Source organism: Cicer arietinum, chromosome 3 (genome assembly GCF_000331145.2).
Source record: "Cicer arietinum cultivar CDC Frontier isolate Library 1 chromosome 3, Cicar.CDCFrontier_v2.0, whole genome shotgun sequence".
Lineage (NCBI taxonomy): Eukaryota > Viridiplantae > Streptophyta > Magnoliopsida > Fabales > Fabaceae > Cicer > Cicer arietinum.
This window is the reverse complement of record NC_021162.2, coordinates 50,740,760-50,750,286: the sequence shown is the minus strand read 5'-3', so window position 1 is coordinate 50,750,286 and position 9,527 is coordinate 50,740,760. Positions and strand designations below refer to the sequence as shown.

The window sequence follows — 9,527 nt, the reverse complement described above, 5'->3', positions numbered from 1 at the left end:
GTTAGATTGAGATAAATAAAGACTTGATATCTTCCTACGGTATTGTTTATCACTAAAACATATTATTATTTATTAAATTTAATTTATTTTATCTCTCTACTAATTGTAATTCTAAATTATTAATACCAATAAATTAAATTTAAATTTTTAATTTATTTTAATTAACTAATGCGATTGAATTATACTATAAAATATAATTTAATTTTACTAATTCTATTATAACATACAATAAATAGTTATTTTGCTCTAAAATATTCAACAAAATTTCCACAAAAGCCGGAATCAATTTCTTAATATTTATTGTGATAAACTGCAAACTAAATTCATAAAGAACAATAATCATCTTCCTAAATAAAATATTTGAGGCGTGATTGTGAAAAATAAAAGAACAATAATATCTTCGATATTTTATCTAACTACAAAAAAATATATCTCACGCTTAAACTTTTTTCTAGTTGGAGGCCCCATGTGAGTTCCTCCACTCGTTTTTCAAGCTTATCCTTTGCCTCTTTAAGTGCGTCAGTTTCTCTTGCAGCCTAAAGCAAATGAAAACAGATATCAACTAAGAGTAGAGAGGAACACAAAAATCATAAATAAAAAAAAATGAGGCTGCTTAAATATTAATTGATGAGTCATAGAAGCAACTTAATTTTTATATGAGGTTCCTAAGTTTGGAACTTTCCATTTTCAGGTTGCTAAGTTCTTTTCTGGCTACTCACCATCTTTATCGGCATTGTGTCAGAATTGAACCTTTCTTTAGCCTATTATAATATGAGGAAGCCTTGTAGCATCGCTAGCGAGCCTGAAATTTTTTGAGAGAGAATTGAAATATTGAATACATATGTCCTTAACAGATGGTCCTAATCCTACAAGAGTCAACTATAACCTAAATTGTCATGAAGCTTTAGTCCGTTTCCTAAAATTGAACTCCTTATGGGGCAGCCATTGCTCTCAAAGCTATTTGAAAAATGTAAAAGGAGAAACTGTTGTAACGATCATTAACATGGGAGGAAACTATGAATTGTGGCTTCCTTCCTATGTTTCTTCAATAGAACTTCCCTACTAGACAAGCTGTAGACATTGAACTTCATTTATTCAAACATCTAATTAATACTATTTATTGTTGAGTAGATTCAATCTACCAATTTTCATTAAATTTAAAAAATATTTGATACTACAGTATGATAGCATACATAGCAGGTTCATTAGTGCCATCAGGGTAATTACAGAAATTGTCGTTAAGACGGTCAATGGAGAAGGCTTTTGATCCATCCTTACATTTGATGGGGGTGAAAGGTATAATATTAATACAATGTGAAGAACCAAGGAATTAAACAAATAAATATTAATAAGAGATGAGGGTATACAATGTGCAGGGTAAATGAATATGCAATTGCAAGAAATGGGCCAATTTTAGGGACTTACGTATAGAAAACACGTCAAACATACCTTAAGTTAAATGCAATACTTATTCATAAATTCTAATAATCTTGAAATTCTAACAGTGTTAAACATATGATTCTTTACATACGTGTTCCATATCAAATTCTTCAAATGTAGTAATTCTAATTACCTGAATAGCCATCAGAAAGTTTCTAACAATTTGAAAATACTAAAATGCTAATAATGGCACTCCAACCTATAAAGAATAATACATAATTTACATAAGTAAACAAAGAATAACCAAAAACATACAGTAAATAAAAATCAGGAGCATCAAAACTGACGTTCGATACATCACCCAGTTGAACTTTGTTAAGAACGTTACAAAGAATGATCCCACTCCTCAAACAAAGCCTAAACTCTTCCTTAGAAGCCTCTACGGGTAAATCTTTAGCTGCAACAACTCCAATCATTTTTCTCAACCACCATGCTGCTTCATATCCTCTAAATGTTGCATTTTATAGAATTTATTTTTCAGTCTCAAAATAGCTGATACAAAATCCAAATATCTTTTTCATATAATATTGGCAAATATCAATCTTCATTAAAATCAATATCATATAGAAAAGGATGATAATTTGAGACATTCATGAAAAAATGTGAAAACTGATTATTCCCAGGAAATTACCAACTTATTCTGCTTTTCTAGATTCCAAATCAAGATCTTTGAGGCGAGTACCATGTTGTTGAAGCACATCTTCAACCACAAAAGCCACTGAAAACGACAATGTTACCAATTCAAGAAAAAAACATATTGATTCTATACTCTATAACCTTTCCTTTTTTCTCTGTACTAACTGGTACTCCAACTCCACTAACACAAATACCTCTTTCTATTTCTATCTATCCGCTTTACAATATATAATACTCCCCACTACTCTTCCTTGCTTCGGTTCTCTGCTTACCTTATGCTTCGACTCCGAACCTCATTATCAATCTGACCTTTCGGATTCTATGGGGTCTGAACAGAGACATCACTCCACATCTTATATTTATGAACTCTTGTGTTGAGAAATAGGCCAACATCGATAAAGGTGGCCCCATCACTATTTGATTCCTTAGAAAAGGCATGTGACTCGTCTGCCGCATTGGGGGTGTAGTTCTCTCAAACAGTCAATAATCTATGTTAGGATAACTGTAGCCTTATAACCTGATCGTAAATTCCCCATCATCCTCCATAAGATCTCCTTCAAATACAAGAATATCAATATGTTCCTCCTTGAATACAAACTTGAGCTGCAAGCACTCTCAACAATTCTTAAAGCATTAGCTTCTCCTTTCTTCAATAGACAACAAACAGTTTCAACTATAACTTAGAGATCCCTAAAACTGGCGACCGTGTATAGTTCAATTAGAAAGAAATATAAATAAATTTTATTGTGTAACATCCTCCAACTTTTAAACAAGTATTCACGAGAAACAACAGTGTTTTCCCTAAGAATAAGAGATCCTAGTCTACCACCCAAAACTGAATTCCCAACCAAACAACTCCCTCTTGTTTATATCAACTATTCTATCATGCGTATTGTAACAAGGCCTTTCAACTTGATTCCTTGGCACATCTTGATGTAATCTGCCTTAGAACAATAAGTAGGTGAATTGGAGAATTGGTTACAATATGCTTATGTGGAAAATCCGTTAGAAGAGACATCAATGAGCCAAACCCAATACCTAACATAATCTCTCCTAATTAAGGCCTGATCCTAATTCCTAACATACCCACAAACCAAATAGGGTGGAATTCAAACTTTACTTCTTAATTTGTCCAAAACTTATTCTTTAGAAATGTAACATCGCTAACAAAATAGCGATGCAATATTCTAAAACGAAATTCTTCTCGTCTTTCATGTTCATGGCAAGGATAGAGATATCTTAAATTCATTTAATCAAAGGTAGGTACTCGGCTACTCGCAACTCAATTTATGAAAACTTTTAACTTTTTCCCCTAGTTCAATGAAAAGAAAGAATAAATCTAAATGAAAACCAACATTGAGAAAATGAAAGTTAGGATATGTTCAATATTGGCTCGTTTTCCTCAGCTTGTTCAAAACCCAAACTCAGTTTCTAAATCATTAAAGACATTATTCCACAAAACACAAAGTTCGGTTTTCTGTTGTCATTTTAGTGTTTCTGACAAACATACAAAACCAGCAACTTTAAAGTTCGGTTTGCATGATTTTCATAAGTATAAACTACAAGGAAAAGTAAAAGCTCACCTCATGTGTAAGAATAATTGAGCGATTTATATATGTTGCCCAAGACTTGAACAAGTGAGCTCCAGCTCCACTGAAAAGGAAGCAATTAACAAATCATGTATTAGCTAACAGGAAAGCCAAGCCAACCAATGTCTAAATCCAAAATAATTACAAGAACATTCATAATCTAATACTTGCCACATGCTTTTCAAACTGAAAACCAAATATGTGGTTACGGCATTTGGCTTATAATCTAATCATTACAGCACATCCTCCATTATTCAATAAAGATCAATACCTCTTATTAAAATCTCAATATGAGTTGATCATGTTCAATATCAATCAAAGCTCTACAGAGAGCTAAAAGTGGCCTTTTCAAGATGTGTGATAACTTTTCATCTTCCTCTGTATCAAGGATAACAAATTCTACCAAAAAAACAAGAAATTATCCACTCTTACCAACACATCCTCCATTATTCTCTAAGCACGCTTGATAGACCAGTTCACAAGCTATAATGATATCCTTGTGGGTTTGCATTCAATGCCTTCTAAATTTCTCATCATTGATAAAGACATGAGATTTATGTTGACACCTAAATCACAAAGAGCTTTTCCAATAATTAGTTTATCAATAGTCCAAGGGATAGTGAACCTTGCTTGATCTTTTAACTTTGGAGGAAGCTTCCTCTAAATGATAGGATTGCACTCTTCAGTAAATGCAATCGTTTCTTCTTCTTTGAATTTTCTACTTTTTGGTCAACAACTCTTTCACGATTTTAGCATAAGTATGTATTTGCTCCAATGCCTCAGTAAGTATGTATTTACTCTTTGCAAATTGTTCATCACTTTCTTTCATCGATTAACATGGGCTTATCCACATCCTTCTTGACCTTTGTACCCTCAATTTAAGCTTCTTCCATCTTTTCTTGCTATGGTTAACTTCCTACAACCTCTTTCATGTTCTTCTTTGGTTGTTTTGAAATAGGTGGTCGAGTCACTTTTCGCTCATTCAAACTTATGGTCTTCCAAATCTTATTCTTTAGAATATCAAAAGTATTACAAAAGAAACTCTCGCTAGTTTTTTCTGTTATTTGCTTCGGCAACTGCCTAACTTGCATTTCTAAGAGTTTTCAAGGAAGCAGTTTGACTCTTGTTTACCTCCTCTTGCTTCTTCCACGATGATTCAACTACCTACATAAATTTATTGAGAGTTTCCTCCAATGATGGTCCTTTCTTTTGTCATTGAGCTTGTTGATTGGAACATTATCCATCATTTTAAAACACGATCAGCATTGATTTTGAAGGAATAAACAAAACATGTCGTTGCTATACTCCAACAAAATTTTGTTATATTGAATGTATAGCTTATCCAACTTTATTTTCAAGGTAAAATGGGTATCACATTGATACAAATAGTGTTCAAATTACTAACTAATTAAAATTAAAGGGTAATTTAGTAAGTTTCGTTTAAATTTTTTTCTTTTTTAATTTGCAAGATCATTTTTCCTTTGAGATAAGACTTTACAAGTTTATGATATTTTAAACTTTATTACAATTTTAGAAAGAAAAAAAAACTCAGTTACGCTTTGATTATATTAAGCCTATGATAGTGTTAAATATACTTTGTGTTATATATGAATATTGTGAATATGGATGTTCATTGAGTACATGATTTACGTGGAATAAGAACATTAGAAGATACCTATTAATGTATAAGTTAATGTACATATTAGTGTGGATATTGATATCTTTGTAAATCTTCTTAATATAGACCTTATAAAGTGAGGGTTCAAAGTACTTGATGGATATACACAAGAGTAGAATGATACTTTCTTTTATTTCTAATTTTTTCTTGTCTCTCAAGTTCTCTAAAATTTAGCTTTTCTATAATTTCTTATATTTTATTTTACTCTTATTTTGATTAATTTTATAATACGTTCTTAGCACGAAACTCTGCCATAAGAGTAATGATATAATCAATTTAGAGATTTTATTTCTTCTTACTATTTCTACTTAATTTTCTAAAAAAAAAAATTTCTTGGATCATCATATATGATGATTTGTTTTATAGTTCCTAAAGAATTAAGAGATTAATTATCAAAATTATGTGAAGGATTGCAAAGATAATTTATGAAATAGTTTCTGAAGAAATAAACAGTTGATATTAAATCATATATGAAGAATTGCTTGAAAAATGAATTGTTCTTTATCACTATTTATGAATATCTTTTGTTATACAATTCTTGAAAAACTAAAAATTTAATATTCAATTATCTCTATAGAATTTTCCAAATTGGGAATTTTGGTATATCATGCATCATTTTAGGAATAAAAAAGGTGTTATTTTATTTGGATATTGTTTATGAAGATCTGTGATTGAGTTCTCGAAAGAAATAAAATATTAGACCACAAATTATTTGTAGAAATCAAAATTGGAACAAAGGAAATAAAGAAAAAAATAAAACCTCAAAATAGATTTTTAACGCCAACACATCTCTTAAATTTTAGTGATGGGATGAAATATTATATGATGACAACTATATTATATTTCTCACCTCATCTTTAGATGGTCAAATAGTGTAGTACATACCTCTCTAAGTGTAGCAAATAACTCTCTAAGTTTCCTCAATGAAGAATAATAAATACCTAATGTATATACATCTCATATTTTTTGTTTCTACAATTGTTCAATTTCCTCTAACTGAGTATTTCATAGTATCATCACTATGAAAAAAAAATCACGTTTTAATGAAAAAAAATAGCACATTTTTAACCAGATATATAAAATATTTTATAGTTATTTTTTAAAATATTTATACTTCATTTTTTATATACAATTTTATTAAAATAACCCCACAAACTAGGATAATGTCATTTCACTATTAATTTTTCTATATAAGTTTATTTTTTATGCATCTATACTATTCTACTCTTTCAAACAATATCTCTTAGTGGATGGTCAATCTCTCTACAATCAGTGTCTTATTAAAAACAAAATTGAAACTCCAATATTTACTTTGTCGATATATTTTGTTTAATAACTCTTATTATTGCATTGCACTATTGTGTTTCTTGTCATTTTTAATTCTACTTTTTACTTTGTATTCTCTATTTTGTGTTTTCATTAGAATATGCCAACTTAGATCAATTTCATGCTCAATCAATTTAAAATTATAATTACATTACAACACGAGTAAAAAATAAAAAGAGCACGACTAATCAAATTTTACGGTAGATAATTATATATATTAATATTTTTATTAAAATAGATTTAAGACTTTTATCACTAAAAGTAATTAATGGACTTTGTTTGTAGGATGGTCTCCACTATGGGTTTATTTTAAAAAATTATTATTTTTTATTTTATGCATCTTAACCACACATTTGATAGAGTAATTTATTTTTTGGCTGAACATTTGAGAGAATGGTGAATGTTTAGTAATTAATATTTTTTTAAAATAATATAGTTATTAGAAAGATATAAATTTTAATAAATTATTGTTTAATAGAAGACGAACAACAAATTGTCATACTCTACAAAGATGTTGAGTTCAATGTAATATATTGCACAAATTTCAATCCATTTTCATCTCGTCTAAATTGTTTAATAGTGCACTTTTGTAACTCAAGAAATGCATTCAAGCAGGAAAAACATGAACACGGCCAAACATCTGCAAAAATTACAAATAAAAAACATTAGACCAAAGGGTGAGTGAGGGACATATGAGATGAAAACTTTTGATGTGTTTGTTGAGAATTATGATTGAGCCTAAGAAAAAAAAATTGAAATGATTATATGAAGAATTTTTATATAATAAGTTATGTTGCACTTTTATATTCTTTAACGTAATTAACCTAACAAATTCTACTTAATCGTAAGTTTCTTGCAACAGCCTCTAATAGGGTTGGTTCAAACTTCTTTTATAAAAATAGTTGCGTACACCAGATTACATCTGGCAACGAGCTAATGCGATCATCATCAATATGCATTGCAAAACTATGAAGATCAATTAATTATAAGAAATACAATATACTAACATAGTAGTAGTCTCCATGAAGCACAAATAATGCATTATCACTATCAAGTGTCAACAACCTTTTGTTGAGTGCAGAGTATTTTCGACATTGATATTTATATATAACAATTTTCTATCAGATATTACTATTACCATTTATTAATTACAATTTAAAATTTAGATTTAATAAAAAAAATATATCAATTTTCATCGCATAATTTAATTTTATTTTTTCTCTTCTTTTTATTTTGACTTTGTTTTTCTTCGCTACACATAAATTTATTTGTTGAAAAACAATAATGTTCTTATCAATAACCTAATCTTATTAAGGAGCTTGAGTTTGTTCCTATTTTTGCAAAATAAAAAAAAAAAAAGAGAGAATATAATTTGTTACTACAAATTAGATAGAGTTTGTTACTATAAATTAGATAATAAACTCTATCTTATTATGTGTTTGAGAATAGTCACAATGACAAATGATATAAATTATAAGTAAAGTTAACATTATCCTTTTTTTATCATTGCCATGGAATTGAGATTTTGCAATTTAATACAAAAGTTTAGGAATTGATAAAATTATACATTAATATAAAAGTTTATTAGTTTGATATATATTTTTTTATTATTATTAAATTAATTTTTATTATCTAAAATTTCATTTTAAAGAAATTCAACAAATATATGTTAACAGGGATCTCCAAATATGATCTCCAATTTTAGGGTCCACCTGTGTTACTCAATCGTTACCAACTATAATAATTTTTTCTTTCTTTCTCTTTTTAGAATTTGTGAAAAATAAAAAATCGGTTATTTTTACTAAGAGGTATTATTAACATTATGCCTTTATATTTAATTCAAAAATCCTAAAAATAAAATAAAAAAAATGTTAAAAAAGAAGAAAAAAAATTAAAAACACCAAGCTGCACTTCCCTCCTCACCTTCGGTTGAATTCATATTTGAATTCAGATATTTTTTAATAATTTATCTTTAACTAAAGTTTATTAATTACTTTAGCTATTATTTGATTAAGTGTCCATTCTCTTTTATACATTGAATATTAATATAATTAAAACAAACACCTATTTTATTTTTTTTAAATTGTAATAAATAAATAAATTCCCGGTAAGAGTTTAGGAGACAAATGTCAAATCTCATCTCAGAAAGTTGTAAAATGACGAATATTTACACTTTGTTTAATAATAACTTATCCCTTCTCATTTTTTTTAAATAAATAAAATTATAACAACTAAATTATAAAGGATAGAAAGGGATTTTTTTTTTTAATAATAAGAGTAAAATTAATTAAAAATTATGATAAACTACAAATTAAAAAGCTACTTGAAGTAACATATTAAAAAATGCTATAAGTTAGTAAAATAATTATAAACTTATAATGATTATAAAATAAACATTTTTTTTATATGAGCTAATAAGTTAACTCACCAGACTCTTAACTTTCATATTTCGGTAAACCATACAAATATCTAAAAATAGACTTATAATATTAAAATTAAAACTCAAATTCATTTAAAAACTTTAAAAATTTTAAAATAAGAGTTAAGATTATAAAGATGTTCCAAATTTTTTACACCTTAAAAATCTGAAACAGAATACCAGATTTTCAAAAAAAGGGCAGCAAACTTAGAATTTACCGGATTTTATCCCTTAAGATTATACACTTTTTCAAAAAACTAGAATACCAGATTTTTCTAACATTTTAAAAATTTGAATTTTTTCCCCCTTTTTAAAAATGGGGCAGCAAACTTAGAATTAGTTGGTTTTTGGGTATATAATTTTTTATTTTATAATCTCTGATTTTAAGTAAATAGAGTCTTAATATCTGAAGTTCACATAATAGATAAATAGAATTTAA

General features: G+C 28.0%; 1 long non-coding RNA gene across 2 annotated transcripts in view; it reads right to left on the bottom strand.

Moving 5' to 3' along the window:
- Positions 1 to 1,077: 1,077 nt before the first annotated feature.
- LOC140919571 (uncharacterized) overlaps positions 1,078 to 9,527 on the bottom strand; it is a 34,748-nt gene continuing 26,298 nt past the window's right edge. Inside the window, exons 2-3 of one of the 2 annotated variants that reach the window (XR_012162258.1) lie at positions 3,660 to 3,729; positions 1,078 to 1,932 (exon numbers count right to left, since the gene is read on the bottom strand). This is a non-coding gene — a long non-coding RNA (uncharacterized lncRNA). Of the gene's footprint in view, positions 1,933 to 1,954; positions 2,159 to 3,659; positions 3,730 to 9,527 lie in introns of those variants that run through there. The other variant, XR_012162257.1, reaches the window with a different exon arrangement.